At 36.8% G+C, this 20,000-nt stretch overlaps 1 protein-coding gene across 1 annotated transcript in view; it reads left to right on the forward strand.

Annotated features, from left to right (window-relative positions):
* The first annotated feature begins 1,338 nt into the window (after positions 1-1,338).
* Positions 1,339-20,000, forward strand: part of ptprdb (protein tyrosine phosphatase receptor type Db) — a 78,030-nt gene continuing 59,368 nt past the window's right edge. The window contains exons 1-4 of the mRNA XM_046842952.1: positions 1,339-1,635; positions 5,140-5,164; positions 12,663-12,735; positions 14,914-14,944. The gene's annotated coding sequence lies outside the window, so the exon portion shown is untranslated. The remainder of the gene's footprint in view (positions 1,636-5,139; positions 5,165-12,662; positions 12,736-14,913; positions 14,945-20,000) is intronic.

The following is a 20,000-nucleotide window of genomic DNA, read 5'->3' on the forward strand; positions in this document are numbered from 1 at the left end:
ATATGGACGCCAATCAGAATGGATGACGTTTATTAAAGTGCACTATATAGGAGATAGGGAGCGATTTCAGACACAGCTACACACAGCATCAATCTACTAATTGAGCACAGGTGTGCCCAATCACTCACACACACAAACACACACACACACACACAGTAGGGTTGTGTAAATCACATTTTTGGGTTCCTGTTGCTGTACTGTTTCTCCTCTGGTTTTTGTATTTTGTTTTTTTCTCTCTATTCTGTTTGCTGATTTTGCTGTTAAGTTATAATAATTATACATAAGGAATTATGCTGATTGGTGATTGATAGGTGGGAACAATAGTGTTAGGTTATTGGGTAAAACGGTGATCAGTGATTGGTGGTGATATTTTATTGTGTATAACGGTGATTAGTGATTGGTGGTGATATTTTATTGTGTATAACGGTGATCAATGGTGGTGATGTTTTATTTGTTTACACAGGTGATCAGTGATTGGGTGTGATATTTTATTGTGTATAACGGTGATCAGTGATTGGTGGTGATTTTATTTGTTTACAATGGTGATCAGTGGTTGGTGGTGATATTTTACTGGGAATAACAGTGATAAGTGATTGGAGATATTTTATTGGGATTTACAGTGATCAGTGATTGGTGGTGATATTTTACTGGGAATAACAGTGATCAGTGATTGGAGATATTTTATTGGGATTTACAGTGATCAGTGATTGGTGGTGATATTTTACTGGGAATAACAGTGATCAGTGATCAGTGATTGGTGGTGATATTTTATTTGTTTACAATGGTGATTAGTGGTTGGTGGTGATATTTTATTGGGAATAACAGTGATCAGTGATTGGTGGTGATATTTTATTGGGAATAACAGTGATCAGTGATTGGTGGCGATATTTTATTGGGAATAACAGTGATTGGTGGTGATATTTTATTGGGAATTACAGTGATTGGTGGTGATATTTTATTGGGAATTACAGTGATCAGTGATTGGTGGTGATATTTTATTGGGAATAACAGTGATTGGTGGTGATATTTTATTGGGAATTACAGTGATCAGTGATTGGTGGTGATATTTTATTGGGAATAACAGTGATTGGTGGTGATAGGTTATTGGGTTTGAATTGTCATTTTATAACTTTATAATTGAAACTTATTTGGCTCAAGTGTAGAAAATACGAGAATGCAAATAATTATGAAAACGATGGGTTTGAAACAAACAAACAAACAAAAAAAGCACTGGTTCTGGTGAGTTTTGTAAGGGGGGTTCTGCCTGCCTGCGTGTGTATGTGGGTGTGTGTGTGTGAGAGAAAACGCGTGTGTTCGCGCGCGCGCGCACGCGCGGCGTGTTGCCTTTTCTCTCGTTCTCGCTGAAGCGCTGCTCGCTCGCGCGCCTCTGCCAGTCCTTCTCGTTTTTTTTTTTACTCATTTTTCATTTCTTTCCTCTGCGGGAATTATTTATTCCCCCCCAATCATTAAAAGTAGTTTCGGCTCTTAGTTGCTGTGTGTATTAGTGCGTGTGTGTGGGTTTTTTTTTAGTGTGAGTGAATTTGTTTATTTTTATTGTCTCCTGCTCGGGACGAAGAGAGACCAGGACTCCGTTTGGACATTCTCCTTCCCCTGACTTCTCAACGGGACACCGGGGTGAGTGCATTACTTTTTGCCCGTAACAGGGTTCAATAATAATACTTATTAACTACTGCTGCATATAGAATTATTAGTTATGTCAGTTATACATTTTTTTTGCCTGCAAACCCCAGTTGTTGTGTAATTCATATATTTTTTTTACTAAAATAATTTTGGGGACTCCCATAGTCTATTCTTTTATTTGTCATGGGGGTCCCTAATGCCTTACAGGGGTCCCGGATCCCCCCCCCTTTCCTTCGGGCACTAGACAGACAGACAGACAGACAGACCGACAGACAGTGAACACACAGATCTCCCACTTCCTGCACTTTTTTTTGCTGTAACCCATTTCAGCTATTCATCTTTGGATCCTAATGAAGTCTCATTTAGCAATTATCAATAATTATGCCACCTAAGTGTTCATTGCATAGTCCCTCACTTTCCAGGAAGCTTTCACCAGATTCCCATCAGGTCTGGGATTTTACATTACGTTCCGAAGAAATCTAGACTGGAACTTTGTTTCCTGAGAGTGTCTAAAATTACATGGCCGAACCGATATGTAGGCATGACTGTGTGAAACACCTGTATCACCAGCATTCTGTGCACCTGGATCACCAGCAATATCCCTGTGGCATACGTGGATCATAAGTGTCCAGTAAAATCTCAGCTGAGACGTTTATTTTGTTACATATTATACGTGATAAATCTCAGAAATGCTTTTATGCTTTGACCAGTTTGCAATAATATTTGAATCAAATGTAGGGTCTTGAAGTTGTGATAATAATCATTGTCTTGACTCTTTGTTACATCCCAATGTCCATGGCATGTATGCACAATGCTGCAGCTTCCAATATTTTAATATTATAACTTTTTGGGCCATAAAGCATGACATCATCCTGGGATACCCTTTTGAATAACACATATACGAAATCAATGAACTCATCGATATCATAGACATCTTCTCGCCAATACAGTCTGACGAAGACGAATCCAGGAAGTACTTCAGTTCTGTTAGTAAGTAATACACAACGTTTACAGAAAAACAGGATGTTTTGTACAGCAGCAAAGTGTCCAGGCAAAGTGCTTCTGGAAGTAAAAGCTGTTAAAATTTGAGTCAATATTCAAAATGGCAGACAAAACGTGACATTTATTCCACGGTGTGCTCCGAGGCCTCGGAAGGAGGATGAGCTCTCTTTTCCCCCTTACGTTACTTCAGTTCACTAAACAACAGCTAATGTATTAACACTATGTCCATCACTGTTCTTGTCTCTGGAAGGGAGAAAATATCTGGTGTACTGCAGGAGAACAGCATCGACATTCATTATAATACTATTTTTTATTATGTGTAAAAGTTTGTCATCTTTTAGTGTAACTTTCCGCTTCATTGCTTTTACCAACAATAAACCCTCTGAGTTCAACATATAATACTAATTCAATTCACATACGTTAAAGAATCATATAAAGCAGCTAACGATGCGATGCGATGCGATTTCCCTCTATTACGATGCGATGCAGTGCGATACGATTTCGTTTCGATTCAACTCAGTGCGATTCAGTGCAATACAATGCAATGGAAGAACACTGATGCTATGCAATTTAAAATGGTACAGATAGTTTGCTTTTATTTCTTTGGTTCAGATAGTGTAAAAAAAAAAAAAAGGAATAAAACCAGACACCCTTCTCCTGTTCTGTCTCAAGGAAGATGCAACTCTACCTCTGCCATGTTAATCTGTATTCTATGTGACTCTCAGGACACGGTCTCCGTAGTGTTGTGATACGTCATATTCATGTATGTGCTGAGAGAACGCGCTTCAGAAAAAGTTTAGTGAGGAAAAAATCAATCCACGTATTAAATATTGGTCACAAATTATTGGTCACTTTCTAAATAATAAATCTACTAATAATTATATATAAATAAAACAAAACTGAAATGTAACCAAAAAGCTGTGAGCTTTCGATCGTACTGTATATAACCATGTAATAAATCATAGCGCCAAATCCTGAACCTTGAATTCAAGGGCTGCCTCTCCTTCTTGCTCAGATGAGGAGAGAGAGAGAGAGAGAGAGAGAGAGAGAGAGAGAGAGAGAGTAAGGGAATGAGAGAGAGAGAGAGAGAGAGAGAGAGAGAGAGAGAGAGAGAAAAGCGGAATGGTGTAGCACCACACGCACACATGTACATATACACACACACACACACACACACACACACACACACTGCTAGGATGACTTAGACTCTCTCACCTTCATATTGACACCTCATCTGTTATCATTAGGCACAGAGTCAAACAACTTTCTCGAGATGCGAGTGTGTGTTTGTGTGTGTGAGTGCGTGTGTGTGTGTGTGCGTGTGTGTGTGTGTGTGCGTGTGAACGAAAGAATGCGAGAGTGGGGGAAGATGGAATCAGAATCTGTGCATCTGAGTATATGCATTTGAGTATTTCTGGGTCTGTGAGTGTGTGTGTGTGTGTGTGTGTGTGTGTGTGTGTGTGTGTGTGTGTGTGTGTGTATACATCTTCACGCTCTCTATATGATTGATGGAGCAGAGTCTTTCTTATACACACAAATAGACAAGAGATTTAGGGCTGAGTGTATCGACTTGACATGACCTTTTAACTGTCAGGGAGAATCAAGGACACACCGCCACATACAGTAGCGAATGTTGTTATATTAGATTCTGTATTACTGTACACATTTTTGTTTATATAATAACAGCTGTATTGTTCATAATTTGTGTATAATCTGTATGTCAAGTCAAGTAGGCTTTATTGTCATTTCGACCATATACAGTGCAGTACACAGTGACACGAAACAACGTTTCCCCAGGACCGAAGTGCTACTGTAAGCAGCATAAATTAACAAACGGAACACAAAAATAACTCTAAACTATCAACACAAAGTGCACATGTGCAACATTCTGTGCAAAAAAAAGACGAGACAGTGAGACAGGAAAAACAGTAACACAGTAGCGCTGACTAGTACAGAAGGTTGTGCAAAAGGAATTGTCCATATACAAATCTATTGCAGCTATGCAGCTATTTTGCAAGCTGTGATCAACCCTCCGATCGATTTAAGAACGTCATGATGTGCATCATGACTGTTTATAGTCACTCTGGGTTGAAGGGGGTCCATGAAATAACAGTTATGTAACAAAACAGCTGCTCGTCACCACCCTCTGTTTTTGTCTTTCTTGAAGTCAATCAGGCAAAAAAATCATTTGAGACTGGAGACTCCTTCCAAAACTGCAAATGAAACATTTTTGTGCACAAAACATGGCCGTAAGGTTGAGAGGTTTTTTTTGCTTGTTTCGTTTCTGTGCTTTTAAAGCATTCATCACAAAAAAACAAAATGCAAACGAGTGGTTGCTATAGAAACGATAAGGTATAAGCACATGAATTGACCAAGCTGACCAATCACAATCCAGAATAGGTATATTGTGTTGTAACTGTATAATTATGTGAATCATGTGATCGTGCAATAACTTTGCCATTTTTCTTTTCTCTCTCTCTTTCTCTCTCTCTTCAGATCGCCTCTTTGGGAGAACATTGAGGTGAGTGAGAGATGGTATTTTTACTGTGTGAGTGAAGAACGTTAACGGGGAGCAGGGTGTGAAACAGGAAGGTGATAAGTAATGTAAAATAAGTAATACTTGACACACACACACACACACACACACACACACACACACATAGAGCAAGGTGATAATTTGATGTTTGTTCCTGATCTGAAAAGATGAACAGTCGAGATTCAGACGCGAGAGCTTTGCCTCTGCACAAAGCCAAAACCTAAATATTTAGAGGTTGCCGTTGCGGTTTTTTTTTCTTTTGTCTCTTAATCTATCGGTTTTTTAAAATATATATATTTTCCCATGCGGCTGTTTCAAGGTCTCTGTATGGACGTTTTAATAAAACTTATGTCCATTGAGATCAATAAAACACTGCATTCAACTAAATCTCACACACACACACACTTGATTGTTTTGTGTTCTTCCCACTCACTCAATGTTTCTAGATTTCTATGCGGCCACATTCCCAATCGCTACATGCACGACAAATTGTCCATAGCATTGTATAGCTACAATTTTGAGAACCCATTCCTAGATGAACCTTTCCTTTTGACAATTAGTCATTAGATCTGTTTAGATCAAATTTCACTGAAAGAAACCACACAAATTAGAGTCAATTGAAAGCAACAAAAGCCCAATGTTTACTCAATTTTATTTGGAAAAATGTATATTATATATGTAGTCCATGTGTATAATATTGAGCTTATTACACATACACTGTTAACATTTTTTCCGTAAAAAACAGTAAAGAACTGGCAGCACGGTTGCCACAACTTATTGTAAAATTACCAGTGTCTTAGTGTTGGTGAAATTTACAGTTGGCTACTGTTTTTGTAAATACAACATAACACTGTTTATACATTAAATTATATTTCTGAAAATATAATTAGCATTTTTTTAAACCTTGTGATTTAAGAAATTGCCCCAGTTTAACTACAAAACACCACATTACTACCATGTATAAATGTACTCTTTAACAGAAGTAAATCAGCTTTAGAGAGTTATTTCTTTATTAAACTGTCTTAGTATAAATCCTAAATAACATTAAAGAAAATAACACAGATTCTTATTTACAGAACATTTGTATAAAATAAAAACAATGGTCAACCAAAATCCCAAAGCTTATTACATGTATGGAAATACATCTAAATGTAAAAAAATATTTACTCTGGAAAGAAAGACAAAGTGAATGACAGAAAACACCCAAGTATATACAGTATTTTTGAGTGAATATGCATGTGTGTGATGTGTGTGTTGTGAGTTTGTGTATGCGATGTTTGTGTGTGGTCTGTGGTGTGTATTACTTATATAAAGTCCCACTTAAAATCTATTATTTTTTAAGACTGGAGACACATCCGCTTTGATACTCCTACAGCCTTGTGCTCTTTTCCGGATTTATCCCGATTAACCGCCTGAAAAACAAATGTGTGTGTTTAGAACTAGTGGAGGGGAAATGATTACTCACAGAGAACATATAGCAAAGTATATTCCTGTATAAAGAACAGTTTTCATTCAGGAAAGAAAACAAGCTACAGCACGCAGATCTTTTGGGCAAAAAGTAAAACACAATAACACCGATATACAAGGGTTTTTTTCTAACGCTGGAGGCTTCACGAATTTCAGAAAAGCAGCGGAAAACACCAGTCATTGTAGTGTGATACAAAGACAATGTGATTTCAGTGCAATGGAGTTTGAAAAATTTACTTTACAGAAGGATTATCACATATTTTGCTGAATGAAACTCACCCGGTAATTGGGAATAATGCAACCCGAGTCTGAAATCCAGCTGCACAACACAGTGGTGCATTTGGCGTATTCATCACTGAAAATAAGCAAATAGAAGATCGATTAACTTCCAAAATCCACCATACGTTAGCTGCCATAGCACATGTAATGAATTTTGTCGCGTAAACAAAAGGGAACTCACCTGTTAGTGTTATGAAGACGGATAAAAGTCCCCGCATGCTCACTGCAGTTTACAAAAATACTGTATAGTAATGTTTTATTTTCTCTGAGTAATAAATACAGCAAAATGCCGTTATATTGTGTCTTCATCATTTTACAACAACAATAAAACAGTAATGTACTGCTTTTGAACATAACATTATTATACTGTTGAAATTCTGCCGTAAATTAACAGCAATTTCTAACAGTGTATATGTGTTGGTTCATGGGCCCCTAAATAAGATATATATACACACAAGTATAATAACACACAAATGTCCTTTTCTTGGATTTAAAATAGCGAGAAATGACTAGTCACAAACTTTGAGTCAAGACACAGTTATTTCTAGCTTTCTAGGAAAATGTCTGTTGTAGAGGTGGACACAATTGTCAAGAAAAAACTAAAATATTGTGTACCAGTGTGTATATCTGCCTTGAAACACATGGAATATACCACAATAAAAGTAATGCACTTAGGTGCTAATTTGTTGGTTGTGATTTTGTGTATTTTTTGTTAGGACGGTCGAAAGACATTGTTAGCACAGTTGCTTTCCATAGCAGTAGCAGTGATCACAAACTTAAAGGAAAACTACATGGGTTCTTTTCTCGCTTACTCTCCATACAAAAAAATGTCAGATATTAATTACAAATGCAGCATTAAAGTAGTGGAACAATGGAATCAAAGTAGAGGAGGTCCAGCGCTAGCTGCTGAAGATCTATGAGGTAAAACAAGATGTAATTAGCATGACGATTGAAAAAAATATCTGTTTGAGAAGAGCGTACAGATAAGAAGGTGCAGAAAAGGGCAGAATAATAAATAATAATAAATAATAATTAATAATAATAAAGGGCAGACTAAAAGCGCAGGTTTTAGCCAGGAGATAATGCGAGGCATCATATAATCATGCAGCGTTGTGGGTAAGACAGAATATTGAAGTGAAAACAGACCAACATGATGATGAAAGAAGTAATGAAGTAAAGAAAATTCATCTAAAGATTAATATCAGAGTTGTTCAGGGTGGATATTTCCCCCTAAAGCACTATTATACAACCCCAGTTCCGAAAAAGTTGGGACGCTGTGTAAAGAAAAACAGAATTCAAATCACCAAAACTTCAGCAACTGATCGCCTCAAATCAAAGCTGTCCATTTATTGTTGTATTTTTCATTTCATGATGCCTAAATGTTTTAAAATGGTCAAACATCTAGACTGCATGCAGGCCAGATCAGCACTCGGACTCTTCTACTGTAAAGTCATGCTGTTATAATAGATGCAGAATGTAGTTAGCATTGTCAAGCTGTCCATTCCACAGGCACTAATGCTCTCTCATACCATGAGAGATGTTGCTTTTGAACTAAATGTTGATAACAAGCCAGATGGTCCCTCTCCTCTTTGTTCCGGAGGACGTGTTGTCTATGGTTTCCAAAAAGAAATTACAATTTTGATTCATTTGACCACAAACAAATTTTTCTGTACATTTTAAATGACCTTTGTACCAGAGAGGATGGTGGCATTTCTGGATCATGTTCACGCATGCCTCCTTCTTTGCATGATAGAGATTTAACCTGCATTTGTGGATGACATGGCAAACTGTTCACAGACAATGATTTCTGGAGGTGTTAACGAGCCCATGCAGTGATTTCCTTTAAAGAATCAGGATTGTTTTTAAATGCAGTGTCACCTGAAGACCTGGAGATCATAGGCATTCGATAATGATTTTTGCCCTTGTCCCTTGTGCAGAGATTTCTCCAGATTCTTCAAACTTATATTTTGTACTGTAAATAATGATATTCAACTGTTTTGCAATTTTATGTTGATGAACAATAATCTAAAGTTGTTCCACAGTTTGTAGACAGTGTGCTATGTGTTTTTTTCTTCTTTACTTCTGAGAGCCTCTGCCTCTCTTACATGCACTATTTATACCCAATCATTTTACTGACCTGTTGTTAATTAACCTCATTAGTTGCCGAATGTTTGGCCAACTTTATAATTTAATTAACGCTTATTTTTTCTTGAATTTCTTTGCCTCATCCCAACTTTTGAGACATGTTGCAGCGATCAGATTCCTCAGTTTCAACATTTGATATGCATTCTGTTTTTATATATTGCATTCTGATTTTCTTGACATTTTACACACTGTAGTATTCTAACAGCAAATGGGGATTAAATGTGGAACAGGATGTTTAAAAAGCACATTCTAATCACATGGTCAGGTGCCCACAAATGTTTTGTGTCCGTCTATAGAGTATCACCTGAACTAAATGCACAAATCTCAGCAGATGTTTTATACTTATCAAATTATTTTGATTTACTTTTCCTCAAACTCAGTTTTTTTTCTATATTTGTGAAATCACAGGAACACAAAAGGAACGAAAATGGAACGCAGAGTGAGCGGTAGATTTAGAATATAGCCAGCCGTACATACATAATACATACGGCACGTCAGGATGGTGAAAGGATTGCACTGCAAGAATTATTCTGACTAAAGTAGCACACCAAGTAAAAATGCCCCAGTTTCCTTACTCACTTTATATATGACAAAGGTGTGATAGTACGTTTATTCATTTGAGCCCTGGTAGTTAACTTACAACTTAAATTATACCCACCACCCTTAGTTATCTCTGATTCTTTATCACAAATCTGTCATTTTCCTTGATTATTGTGAGATTAAAATATTAGTTGATTAATAGCTTGCTCTTCATCTTTGTCCTGAGCATATAGTGCTAGAAAGACTAGCTAGGGGGAGTACTATCTTGGGGGTTTAGGATTGGTCAGACTCCAGATCAGGTTTGTTACTCCTGAGTATATCATAACTTATATGAACATGTCCTGTTCATTTATGCAGTTGTCCTATCATCCAATCATGTGGCAGCAGCACAATGCATTAATTAGTGCAGATACAAATCAAGTGCTTTGGTTAATGTTCACATCAAACATCAAAATGCGGAAAAATTGCGATCTCTGTAACTGTAACCGTGGCATGATTGTTGATGCCAGATGGCCTGGTTTGCGTATTCCAGAAGCTGCTGATCTCTGGAGATTTTCACACAGTATTCTCTAGAGTTTACACAAAATGGTGTGGGAAAAAAAAAATCATCCAGTAAGCAGAGGCTCTGCAGGCTGAAACACATCGCTGTTTAAAGAGATCAGAAAAGAACAACTAGACTGGTCTGAACTGACAGGAAGTAACTCAAATAACCACTCTTTTTAACCGTGATGAGCAACAAAGCATCTCAGAATGCATAACACATGCAGCTTAAGGATGGATGGGCTACAATACAAGAACGGGAATCTGAAGCTATCATGGACACCCAAACTGGGCAAATAACATGTAATTTGAAGAAGATTCAGGTCTGCCTATATTTCTAATAGCCTTTTATTCTTGTTATTGGGTGACAGAAATGGAAAACATGGTAGTCTTCTGATGATGCAGCCCCTCCAGCTCAAGCTTCAATGTTTTGCGCATGCTGAGATGCTTTTCTGCTCACCAATATAGTAATGAGTGATTGTATGAGTTGCTATATACGTCCTGGCAGCATGAAGTAATCTTTTCCTTTGGCTACTTTTATCAACAAGGCATTTCCACTCACAAAACTGTCACTCACTATTTTTTTAATTCTAGAGACTGTTGTGTGGAAAAAAATCCGAGGAGATCAAAGTTTTTTATTTATTTCAGATCAGTTCAGATCATATTTTTTCTTCGTTCTGATATTTGATCTGGACACTAAATGTAGGCCTTGTCCATTTATCTGCATTATTGTTATAGGCATTGCACTGCTACTATATTGATAACCGCAAGAAATGTGTAGTTGTAAAACTGTTCCTAATAAAGTGGACGGTGGGTTTGTGCCGGCTGTGCTACTTGCAGAATGTTGAACAAATTTGCAAGGCTGGAGGTGATATAGGTTTCCTTTAAGTGTGCCGTTGATTACCGGCATAACAGTGTGACTTTATTGCCATTGTGTCAGGAATGGAGAGCAATAAAAGTGGTTTATATGCGTTTAAATATATAGGCCCTACGTCAGTGTTGGTGAGCTAGCTCTAGCAAACCTGTCTGAATTAAGGTTATTTACGGACAACATTATTCAAGCCAACACTCATTCCCTGGGGATTCCATTTGAGCAATTGTGTTCGCCTATAGCTTTGCCTCTGGCTCTGTCTGCATCTAATAACATTTTTTTTTTAATGCATGCATACAGAATCAAGCTCTGATTGTGTTAATGGCAAAACTCTTGCTAATTATGTTTGTTGGTGGTACATTTTGATCTCATATTAGATGCCATTGTAACTGAACTAGCACAGAACTGCTAATGGAAATTATAAAAATAAAATAATTAAGAAATTAACAAACCAACCAACAAATTATCACCATAATCATTAAACACATTACAAATATTTGAAAATAAAAATATTTAGTGTGCTTTAGAGTGTAATTTTCCTTTACACAGCAATATATATATATATATATATATATATATATATATATATATATATATATATATATATATGAAAGGCAATACACATTATCTCCACCTGTATATGTATGTGTTTTTTTTTTTTTCAAAATGTTCTGTCATGGTATGGTTCACAACTCTATAACGTACCATGTATTTCACACGTAGTCACTTATAACAGATGGTAATGACAACCTAATGTAAGAAATCTGGCTACCCATCTTCATCTCCTAAGAAATTTGTTTCATGTGATTTCTTTAAAGAAATATGCACAGTTAACAGCTGTAAGCAAAAAGTACATAGCTAGCTACAGTACTGTACAGTAGTACATAGCTAGCTTGTTTATTAGCTAGGGTGGCAGTTTGCAAACCAACAGGTTTTTTTTATATAGACATTTGTTTAGTCTCATTCCTTTAGACTATTTACAGTTTTACCAGTTTCCTATTGAACTATCAAGCTGACATTCAAAATAGCTAGCTTATACATTAGCTAGTCTGTCACTTAGCTAACATTTTTCTTTATTTTTTGTCATACATTTTTAGACTATATACGGTTAAACCATCTAAGGAACTATCTAAGTAACTAATATTGCACACATCAATTTTACCTAGTGTGGCACTTAGTAACCAGAATAAGTGTTATGCCAGCATAAGCATTTTAAAAATGAGCGATTTATTGCTTATGTTGCTTAATCCGAAAAGAAAACTGTATACGATTACAAAGTCTTCCTGGACAAGATCTGCTTCATATCTCAGGCTTTCAAAGGTTAACAAATGTCATTAGATGTATGTTGATATAGAATAATGAATACCCATATGATGGTAATGAAGATTCCTAGAGGAAAAGGTTTCTTTAATTTGTAAATTGAAAACATTTACTATGTATTTTGATTAAATGAATAGTAAACCATTGTAAGATCCTGCGTTAAAAAGTGAATGATGAATTACGATTAGCATTTGTCCACTATAACTTGCTTAGTTGAGGTTTTCGTGGATTGATGCTATAATGAGAAAGTGATTTAGTGTGTTAGACTGTGTGTGTGTGTGTGTGTGCGCGTGTGTGTTTAAGATACTATTAATCTTTCAGGAGAATCCAGCGGAGTCTGTCTTTCATTCGGCCCGGCATGAGGCAGCATGTGTTTACTCTTAATTTAGCACAGGTAAGCAGAGCAGGCACACACATTTATGCTGCGTCAATGTTTTCTTTGCACATGTCCACACACAAGTCCACAAACCATTTCTTATTGCTATTCTTTTATAGACAAAGTTTCTCAGGGAAAAGTTGTTCCTATTCTGAGCATCGTGTGTATTGCCACAAAAATTCTCCCAGGGTGTGTATGCTTGTGTGTATATGCTCATAAAGATGTCTCTGCGATGGAGTTTTTAGAGCATACTCTGATACATTATTGAAAGGCTACTCAGAGAGGCATCCTACTCTATCTGGCAGTCAGACGACGTAGTATGCTAAAAATATACATGTACCTCATCTGCGTCAGTCCGCCTCGCTATATTGCTGCGATTTTTCTACATGTGACAAGAAAAATCTAAAATAGTCGTAGCTTTAACAATGACATAAGACAGCAAAAGCTTCAGTTCTAGTTTTAATATCTAGCATAAAACTATCATATATTTAAGGCTTTCGACTGTAAATGTATCTGTAGGACCACCATTGTTCTGCTTTAAAACCCTGCCAACACAAAACCTAAAATACAACATAAGCAGAAATATAGCACAGGGCTGCAGTGAGAATTATCTGGATACCTTCCTGTGCACATACAGACAGAAGCCAAGACCTTTTACTGCGAAATGATATATGACACTGTATTCGACACTGTAACTGCAGCAGATATGAATAGTGGTTCTGCTGCTTGCTGAAACTGTTATAGACGTAAAGAGACTGTTAAAAGTGGGTTATCAACCTGCTGACACTGACAGTGATACATGATTGCTTCAAAGAATTACAGACTCTAGCTTGCTGGACATGAAGGTCTTTTTTAATAAAAGGTCCACTTGCATGTGGTGCCCAATTTCAGCAAAGATGGTCAAAGCTAGTCAACATAGCTAGTTACCAAAGGTGAGAACGTACCACCTCCTACCTGTGCTGTTGATTCTTCCTATACTGTACAAATTTGAACAGCTAAGCCAGTGAGTCAAACGTGTCCCTGAGATAAACTTTGGGAAACACGTGCTACTCGATTTTACCTTAAAGTGTGGACTATGGCTTGTGCTCTAGCAGTCTATGAATCACCTGTTAAGAAAAGGGCCTTTGTTTAAAGAGTGTGTATTATCCTGGATGGAAGGTGTTCAATAAATTTCCTGTGCACCTCATTGATTGGACCTGATGCGCTGCCCAATTACCAACATATAAATCTTATTTATTAAACAGTACAGTGTTCCTTTTTACAGTAACGTTGTGGCAGTCACTACAATGTCTCATTATACTGGATGGCATGTCTGTGGGCTGACAGTCTTGTCACCATATTTCCTTATTCCCACATTTCACCATATAATACCCAAGATCTTGACCTATATACCCCACTCTTTTTAATTGAATCTATCAGTAAGGCTGAACCTGTGAAGGAATGAATAGACCTCACTGACCGAATCCAATTCACTGCCCAATTCTCACAGTATCATATTTTCAAACAGTCCCAATGTACACTAAATGTATATGTGGCAGCCAGTGCAGTGAGTTAAAACACCCGGGATGGCATCCTCTATGGGAGCTCATCATCTTTTTATGGCCCTTCTGAAAAAAGTAAAGCACTGCTATACACACCCCAATCTCCAAGAGCTTGACATTTCAATAGACTGAAAGAGGATTTCCATCTTTTTCCATTTTTCTTTAAGTACCTGAACAGGGTTAAATCTGTGTTTTCTGTGCAGCATCATAGATATCAGTTAGTAAACGACCTTGCAGTGTTCTTAAAGGCGAAATCTATAGAGCGTTCCATGCTGTTACTAATGTGTTGTACCATGTAGTCCATGTGTTGCTAATGTCACTATTTAATTCATATGGCAACCATCTGAATTTGAATTGTTTATTTTTAATAGAGGAAAAAATGGTGGCTCATTTGTCTAGAAAGCGACTGGCTAACAGAGTAGTGCATCATCTATTCTATCAGCTACATAGAAGCTGGGGGTTTCCTTGTGGCTCAGACCTGGTGCCAAATGATCAGGACCTAAAGTTTATCTGACTGTTTTTTTGGAATAGCTCCAATTTATATAATAATTTTCAGATTTGCTAAAATCACTACTGCCATTTAAATCATTGTTTTAAATGGTTTTTACACAATATTTTAAGAATTCGTGCTCTTGTTGCTTTTGTTCCCTCTCAGATCCTGTAGTTCCTGATGCAGCATGAACAAGGTAAGAACTGGAGACCACACTAGCATCAAAAAGAGCAAATATAGACCTTCATGATGACTATAAGACCATGGAGTTACATATCAGTACATGATGTAAAAAAAAACATTGTTGAAGGTCATACTGTTCTTGTATTGTTCTTGAGAGTCTCAGCATGACACTATGCAACGAAACACAAGTCGTCACACAAACTAGGTAAATTACTCCTGGTAGAAAAAGCGATTTGAAAAATAATAAGTCCCTTTATTTAAAAGTGTAACAAAATAGTAATAATAATGAGAGAGAATAACTTTTTAATTTCATGACCCTCACATTTATAGAAACACTACATGTGATTCCTGAACAAAAGCAGAAAAGCAAAGCCATAAATTTGTGATTTCAGAACCATAACCCTGATTTGTAGTTTTGATTATTAACAGTGGTGGAGTTCTCTGTAGAAGGAAAGCTGTAGATAACCAAATAGGCAGCAGAGTCTCAATGTAATGTGAGCCAAATGTGATACAAATTGGACAAAATTCGGAGTAGCAAAAATGACACATGCAAGCATTTTTAGCATGCTAAATTCAACTTCTGGCAACAAATTTGTTGCATAAACTCAGTCCTAGGTCCTGAAGATGTCTATCAAGTTTTGTGCCAGTTTCGTGCAAAGAGGTCAAAGTATAGTTTCAATGCTCTTGTACTTGTGGTAGGCATACTCTGAAGATATATATAAAAAAACAGTATTTAAATAATTAAAGATGGCAGATAATCTAATTGGTGGAAATTGAAATCGTCTGGTGAACTTTTTTCAGCCAGGTAATCTAGGTTTTAGTGGCTTTTAAGGTTTTGGACACATGATTTTTAATCAAAAGTTTTGAAATGTTCTTAAATGTTGCGGCCATAAATATACTTTTAAATTGGCCTTAAACGTGACCCAGTGGCGGCAAAGACACTCCAGCAGAAGAAGAAGAAGAAGAAGAGGTAGAAAAACAACAATAGGAAGCCTACACACCAAAGGTGCCTGGCCCCCTTAATAATAATCATTATAATAAAAAAACCCTACAAGAGAAACCTAAAGATAATTTGGGTTCTTAAGCGATTAGATCCTAAAACCTTACAAAAATACAAATATATTAAAATGTTTCTTTTTCTATGAATTATTATAGTAGATGCAAAGTTAATGCAGTATAAAAATGAAGGAAGTGCAATGGTATGTCACAGGGTGTGCAAGTTAAAGCTGAGATTAGTTGAATTTGCTGAGGCCTAGAATAACGATTGCTTTTATTACACAAACACTAAATTACTGCATTAGTGGAAACTGTGTAGCATGTACTTTTCTCAATTATTTAAAAATGAAAATCTCATTAAACTCCTGTTTTATGCAAAACATATTTTTTCTATATCTATACCCTTTAAAGTAATTATTGTGAGGAGGGAGCAAAAAGGAAAGACTGTAGTTAGTATTAAATATATTACTGTAGTTATAAATATGTGTTATGGCACAGCAAATATGAGTCAATTTGTTTTAATGTTAAAATGTCCGTTTACTACAAAAGAATTTTTTCTTTTTTTTGCATACTCTAGGAATTTGGGAAAGTGACTTAAAATGTAGGTGCTTCTGTGCTTTTTTTGGATTCATAATGTCTTTTTTTTAATTATTATTGCCATTTATACTTCATTATAAAGAAAATGGTTTGGGGTAACTTCAAGAAAATAAGTTATATGAAAAAGGATCTGAGGTCTGGGGGAAAACATTTAAAGCTGGTGTTTTGAGATTGTTAGTGTTTACTCTGGAAACTAGTAGCTGAAGTGTAAGGATAGGATGTAGAGATAAAAGTGTGTGTGTGTGTGTGTGTGTGTGTGTGTGATAATTAAATTGAATGACTAGAATCTCAGTCTTTTTTTTTTTTTAGAAATCAAGTCAAGTGGGATTTATTGCCATATCTTTTTATAGCTTGTATACATTGGAAAGAAATATTTTTTCCTTGAAAAACATGGTGTAACAAATATGCAAGAATACATAACAATATACAAGGCTACATAAAGTACACAACTGTGTGAGATGAGTTTAGTATATAAGGTTGAGAAGTTGTGAGTACCCATAATGCACTGGGAGTATATCATTATGTACTCGGGATGACACATTAATCGAGCAGATTTAATGATTGCAAAAGGTCGTCTAGATTATTTTCCTCAACGTATTAAAAGAAAATGTACACAAATGGAATGTGGCATGTTGTTTATTAGGAATTCGTAATCCAGTTCTTTGTGTCTTATTCCAGGTCCCTGTCTGGTAATTGGATGATTTATTTAGTTCCTGTATATCACAGTTAGTTACACCGATTGACATCTTGGTTGTCTTGGTGCAAAGTTATGAGCTGCTTATAAATGTACTGTCATATTGGGCAAAACTTCACTGAAGTAACATGAAACAATGGGGAAAAAATTTGTTGCATTTTGGTTAAGAGTTTAGAAATCCCATGCTGAGCCAGCCGGTTTGAAATTTGGCTCAGGATAAAATCTTGCCCAAGTGCCATGCGACCTAAATCTGAACTATCTCGTCTTAAAAAGTGAGGCCCAGTAACTACAAGCAAGCACTGCTGCTTTTTGCCTGATTTACTAAAAAAAAAAAAGAGAAAAGTCTGCATATCTTCTATCAGCATAAGAATGCTATATATGTATATGTATATGTATATGTATATTGAAGGCTGACTGGCAGGCTGTAGCTCAGGCAGGTTTGGATTTTGCCACCTAACCCAAATCATTCACTGAACATCATTGCATGTGATGGCAGGTTCTAAGATTTTCCCGACAGCTTTCATAGGGGAAGCATGCAGTTCTTATTGGTATACTGTATGTGGACAGCCTGGATCCATGATCCCATTTTTTATACACAGATTCTGCAGGTTCTTTGCAGAATTTAGTAACTGAATACCCTTTTGTGTAGGATGGCTGGCAAGGCCTTGATTGCCAGTGCTGCCTCTTTGCTTGTTCTTTCACCTAGTGCACATTTGCTGTTTTAGATGGATGAAGAGATTTGGCACCCCCCAGCTCAGTCTCCTGTGGGTGTGGGTCTGGTCTTCTGGACTGCTTTGCCCACTTTGATCTAAAAAGCCAAGAAAGTGCTTCTGAATGCAAAAACCCTTTAAACATGGACCATGTTTGCCATTAAGAGGAAATTATTCTGAAAATTGTCTTTTTGACTTGATGATGATTTGTTAAATTGCAGTAACAGTATGTCATATCCATTGTAATGCAGCACATCACTGTGGACAGTAGCTCTCCAAGGTACTGTAAGTACCAATATTACTGCTTTCTAAAAAGGGCAAGGTATGTGAATCCACCACAGTCCACATAAAGCCTTTGGTTTGTTTAGAGAAAATGCCTTCAAAAACCACTCTCCTGCTGGCTATCACTTTTATGCTGAGTTTCATGCTTTGGTATGCATTGTTGGATTACCTTAGACTTAAAATCCATGTTTTTTTAAATTTTGTATTATTTCAATAAACCTGCACAATGATTCGTGTTGTGCCCCATGACTTGTGGTGTAATTTGAAGCGGACGGCAGCCAACTGATCTTCAGACCAGCTGTTTATTTGCTCTCAAGGTAATACCAGAGTCTTGGCAGAAGTTAGAACAATGGGTGGCGGACAGCATCAGTGTAGCATATATAGATTGCCTGGATGCCCTGCCCCTACCATGACGTGCCACACATCCTCTTCATGGATATTATTTACCACTCCAGGCAGCCTGTGCCGCTGCTCTCTGGATGTCATCATGAGCATTTCTTCTCCAAGTCTGGTCTTATTGAGGACATGCAGTCTTAGTGTGTCAAAGGGTATTATCCTGCAGGAACCTTATAGATAGTGCTGTTTGTGTTATTAATTGTATTATTGTTCGTTGTAGCTGTAAAATCCAAAATGATCTATATTGTTTTAGTGTCTAATCAGTTTTACGTTGAATAATGGAATATAACTGGTATTGTTACGAGTTCTATTAAATACTCCACTGCCACACATTAGCATTTTAATAGCACCCAAAATGATATGCTGAACTCCAGGCTGAACACCAGGGTGTATTGCGTCGACACCTGCAGGTTTCTAAAGATTTTGTGAAAAAAAACTCCACAGCACATCGTGTAAACGTGCAAACACTCTTTTGCTGTGGCTAAAAATAATTTTTCCACAATTCAATCAACCCCTGATAATTCACAGTTCGGAACCTGCGGCTCGGAAAATTAGCAGGTTCTCATTTGGAACCTAACTAACAGCAAGTTGCGGATTATCTTAAATCCGCAGCGGGGAAGCAAATGTTCAGGAATGTTAGGAAGAACATTTTAAACTGTTTTTACTAACAAACTGCATACAATCGTTTAAAACATTATTGTATTAAAGTGACATAATGTCTAGATGAATTCACTAAGGTACCATAGGGGCTGCGGGGGTGCGTCCACAATTTGCGGATTTTCTGAACAGTTTCGGGGGACCACTGCACATTTAATTGGCATTTCCTTGTTTCATAACATCACACCAAAGAGACATTTAGTGGCATTTTGGGAATGAAAACAATTACTGTACACAAATACACTTATACACCCATACAAATACACTTCTACACACACCAATTTACATAAAAATTTAATATCATACAAAAGATTAATGAATAAATAATAATTAAATCATCCCTGCATTGTTTGCAATGTTAAGGGAAGCTTACATGCCCAGTTTCCATAATGTTTGTATGGTTCCCAGAGCTGAACAAAGTCTTTCAATATTTTTCCAGATGGATACAATCTCCTTTATCCAAATTTTTAAACATGGTGCTAATCTTAAAGAATCTGGGAGTGTAACTTTAATAAATGATTCTTTATACATACCAAGAAGTGCCCTTAAAATTGTCTCTGAAATGTTTAGTTAAACTCTATTGGTAACACATCTGCCCATATTTACCACTATTGATATCCTCTATAGCTGAAGGGTCCAATCTTTTCCACAAAGGCCCGGTGTGGGTGCAGGTTTTTTGGAATGAAAACCTGCATCTACACTGGCCCTTGTGGAAAAGACTGGTCACCCCTGAACTT

This window comes from Silurus meridionalis, chromosome 28 (genome assembly GCF_014805685.1).
Source record: "Silurus meridionalis isolate SWU-2019-XX chromosome 28, ASM1480568v1, whole genome shotgun sequence".
NCBI lineage: Eukaryota > Metazoa > Chordata > Actinopteri > Siluriformes > Siluridae > Silurus > Silurus meridionalis.